Source organism: Otolemur garnettii, unplaced genomic scaffold, assembly GCF_000181295.1.
Source record: "Otolemur garnettii isolate 467f Iridium unplaced genomic scaffold, OtoGar3 scaffold00001, whole genome shotgun sequence".
Classification (NCBI taxonomy): Eukaryota; Metazoa; Chordata; class Mammalia; order Primates; family Galagidae; genus Otolemur; species Otolemur garnettii.
In genome coordinates, this window is record NW_003852396.1 from 11667194 (window position 1) to 11671825 (window position 4632).

A 4632-nucleotide genomic window follows, 5' to 3' on the forward strand; every position below is an offset into this window, starting at 1 on the left:
AGAGAAGGCAATCAAGGGGATCCAAATAGGACTAGAGGAGATCAAACTGTCACTCTTCACAGATGATATGTTTATATATCTGAAAAATCCCAGGGAATCAACTACAAAACTCCTAGAAGTGATCAAGGATTACAGCAACATCTCAGACTACAAAATTAACACTCACAAATCTGTAGCATTCATATATACCAACAATAGTCAAGGGGAAAAATCAATCAAGGACTCTATTCTCTTTACAGTAGTTCCACAGAAGAGGAAATATCTGGATATGAAGGATATGAAGCATCCTAACTGAGGATATGAAGGACCTCTATAAAGAGAGCTATGAAACCCTGAGTAAAGAAAGAGCTGAAGATGTCAACAAATGGAAAAATATACCATGCTCATGGCTTGGACGACTAAACATTGTTAAAATGTGGATACTGCCTAAAGCAGTCTACAGATTTAATGAGATCCCTATTAAAACTCCTCTGTCATACTTTAAAGACCTGGAAAAATTAGTACTTCATTTTATATGAAAATAGAAAAAACCTCGAATAGCCAAGACATTACTCAGAAATAAAAACAAATCAGGAGGAATCATGCTTCCAGACTTGAGACTATATTATAAAGTGATAGTGATCAAAACAGCATGGTACTGGCACAAAAACAGAGAGGCAGATGTATGGAACAGAATTGAAGACCAAGAGGTGAACCCAGACACTTACCATCATTTGATTTTTGATAAGCCTATTAAAAATATAAACTGGGAAAAAAATTCCCTATTCAATAAATGGTGCTGGGTGAATTGGCTATTGACCTGTAGAAAATTGAAATTGGACCCACACCTTTCTCCTCTAACAAAAATTGACTCTCACTGGTTAAAGGACTTAAATTTAGGACATGAAACAATAAAAAATTCTTAGAGACAGTTCAGGTGAAACACTTGAGAAAAATGGCCTGGGAGAATACTTTATGAGGAGGACACTCCAGGCAATTGAAGCAACATCAAAAATACATTATTGGGACTTGATCAAATTAAAAAGCTTCACTGCCAAGAACACACTAAGTAAAGCAAATAAACAGCCCTCAGAATGGGAGAGGATTTTTGCAAGTTATATTTCTGACAAAGATCTATTAACCAGAATCCACAGAGAACTCAAACTAATTACTAAAAAAATCCAAGTAATCTCATTTCATTGTGGGCAAGAGACATGAACAGAAGCTTCTCTGAAGAAGATAGGTGCATGGTCTACAGAGACATGAAAAAATGCTCATCATCATTAATCATCAGAGAAATGCAAATAAAAAGTACTCTGATATACCATCTAACTCCAGTAAGAGTAGCTCAGATCACAAAATCCCAAAACTACAGATGTTGGCATGGATGTGGAGAAAAGGGAACACTTCTGCACTGCTGGTGGGAATGCAAGCTAAAATGCTCCTTTTGGAAGGAAGTTTGGAGCACACTCAGGGATCTAAATATAGACCTGCTGTTTGATCCTGCAATTCCTCTTCTAGGTGTATATCTAAAGGACCAAAAATCATTTGGCAATAAAGATATTTGTACAGATTGTTCATTGCAGCTCAATTCATAATAGCCAAGTCATGGTAGAAGCCCAAGTGTCCCTCAAATCATGAATGTATTAATAAATTGTGGTATATGTATACCATGGAATACTATGCAGCATTAAAAAAAATGAAGACTTTACCTCTTTTATGTTTACATGGATGGAGCTGGAAAATGTTCTTCTTAGTAAAGTATCTTCGGAATGGAAAAAAAAAATCCAATGTACTCAGTACTACTGTGAAACCAATTTATAATCACTCACAATTGCATATGAAAAATGAAACACGGCTCTGCGCCTGTGGCTCAAGCGGCTAAGGCGCCAGCCACATACACCTAAGGTGGTGGGTTCGAATCCCCAGCCCGGGCCCGCCAAACAACAATGATGGCTGCAACCAAAAAATGGCCAGGCGTTGTGGCGGGCACCTGTAGTCCCAGCTACTTGGGAGGCTGAGGCAGGAGACTCGCTTGAGCCCAGGAGTTGGAGGTTGCTGTGAGCTGTGATGCCATGGCACTCTACCTGGGGGGATAGCTTGAGGCTCCATCTCAAAAAAAAAAAAAAAGAAAGAAAAATGAAACACAACTATAGCCTAGGATGAAGGAGGGAAGGGTGGGGGTGTGGGTCAGTAGAGGGAGGGTTGGTAGGGGGACCACACCTATGGAGCATACTGCAAGTACAAGTTTGATCTATTAGGGGTAGAGCATAAATGTCTTAATTTTGTAATTGGGTAAAAGTGGTGAAGGTTATATAGTTCAATAGATAGTAAGCAGTCCAATTTTTATAAATAATAATCTGTACATAGAACTTGTACATTGAATCCTATAATGGCATAGATGTATTTATGATCTATGTATGAATGACTTAATGAAAAAAACAAAATAAAAAAATAAGAATGAAGAAGCAAGAATCCTATGTACACTATTCTGATATGAGGACAATTAATGACTTAGTACATGGTGGGGGGTAGGAGAAGGGAAGAGCAGAGAGAGGGAAGAACGGAAGGGGTAGGGGTGTCACAGTGTGTGATATCCCTTTTGGGGGTGGGACACAATTATAAGAGCGACTTTACCTAACAAATGCAATCAGTGTAACCTGGTTCTTTGCACCCTCAATGAATCTCTAACAATAAAAAAAGTACTGAGGGAGATAAAATGGAAACATAAGATAGTCCCCATCCTCCTGAACCTAATGTAACTGGCCGCAGAGGATATTCTCATAATATTTAAAGAGCAATTTTCACAGATTACATATCATGTTTAGTGTATTTCATTATAGTCATGACATTACCTTGTAAGAAATGGTATCATAAACACAAGTAATTGAGCCTCAGAGAATCATGGGACATAGATATTCAATAACTAAAGACAAAATTAAGTAGTGAGATAAAAGTAGAAACATAGGTTATAAGAAAGTGTAATATAGTCATCCTGAGAGGGTGAGTGTTTGTGTGGTGATGGGAAGACTCCAACAAGAATTGACCTCAGGAAGATTTGCAATCACACACATTCAGCCAGGTTAGATGGGTAGAATATTCTGTATAAAATTACACATTCAAGGACCAGGCAGGGAGAGAACACAACTTTGGGGAGAAATAAGAAGCAATTCTGGTCAGCTAGAATGTAAATAACAAGAAAGAAAGCAACAAACTTTAAATTGGAGAAATAAGCATGGATAGAACATGTAGACCATTGTCAATTGTACAACATGTTTCAGATTTTACCTTAAAGGTAATAGGAATGCATTGAGAGGTTTTGAGCAGAAAGAGTGAAAAGTGACATGATTTTAAAATACCATTTTGAGTATAAAACACAGTATTTGCTGATACAATGTTGGAGGACCAGCTGGGCAGGGATCTGTTTATTTAGGTTAGAATGTGGTCATCACACCAGGGACATGGAGGGATCCCATATTGCGAATAGCTAGCATTTCAAGTTTGATAATAGAGAGCAAAGAATGCTGAGGAAAGAAAATAGCTTATGCAAAAGTATAAGAAGAAAAGTATCAGTTCAATGCTGCTGTTTAAGAATACAGTGGAATGTGAGAGAAGGATTTACTGTGGATGTTTTTGCTTCTGGGTTTGGCAGGTGAGGATTTCTTTTTTTTTTTTTTTTTTTTTTGAGACAGAGCCTCAAGCTGTTCCCCTGGGCAGAGTGCCGTGGCATTACAGCTCACAGCAACCTCCAACTCCTGGGCTCAAGCGAGTCTCCTGCCTCCGCCTCCCAAGTAGCTGGGACCACAGGCGCCCGCCACAACGCCTGGCTATTTTTTGGTTGCAGCCGTCATTGTTGTTTGGCGGGTCCGGGCTGGGGATTCGAACCCGCCACCTTAGGTGTACACGGCTGGCGCCTTAGGCAGGTGAGGATTTCAAAATCACTTTAATGTCTTAATGTACCCATGGCTTTTGTCAGCATTAGCATGACAGTGTGGTGGGCTGGATCTTGAATGTGGGGGCTGTCAGTGACTTTTCTCTGGGAAGCTAATGAAAAGAGCTAAAGGGATGGGGAAAATAATAAAGCTTTGAAAAGACTACATAGGACACCTGGCAGGGGAGATCCCATGATCACAAAGGTGGTTTTCCTAGGGCAAGGCTTATCCATTGTGCTCCAGATGTTTTGACCCCTGAGATTTCCCCAAATGTGGAAAACTGGACTGCATAATTTGTGGTAGTAGGGGACTGTGTTCACACTTTCCCCTGGTTTAAAGAAAAAATAAAAGACTACATAGGGTATCTAGGAGGAGGAAGAGATTTTCAACCAGATTCAAAATGTCATAATCATAAAGAAAAGAATAATCAACTGTACTATATTGAAATTAAGAATTTAATTTAATTCCAGGGTGGCATCTGTAACTCAAAGGAGTGGGATACCAGCCCCATATACCAGAGGTGGCAGGTTCAAACCTGGCCCCAGCCAAAAACTTGGAAAAAAAAAGAATTTAATTCAGCAAGATGTATCACTAACGCATGAAAAGAAAAGCCAGAGAGAGAAGGTATTTGCAACGTGCATACTGACAAAAGGCTCACTTTAATACATATGATGAATGCTTAAAAATCAATACAACAAAGAATTTAATTCCAGCAAGATAT

The 4632-nt window shown here is 39.0% G+C and overlaps 1 non-coding gene across 1 annotated transcript; it reads left to right on the forward strand.

Moving 5' to 3' along the window:
* The first annotated feature begins 4082 nt into the window (after nt 1-4082).
* On the forward strand, nt 4083-4242 carry LOC111724678. Its single transcript, XR_002772939.1, has one exon. It is a non-coding gene; the product is annotated as a U1 spliceosomal RNA (small nuclear RNA).
* The last annotated feature ends 390 nt before the right edge of the window (nt 4243-4632 follow it).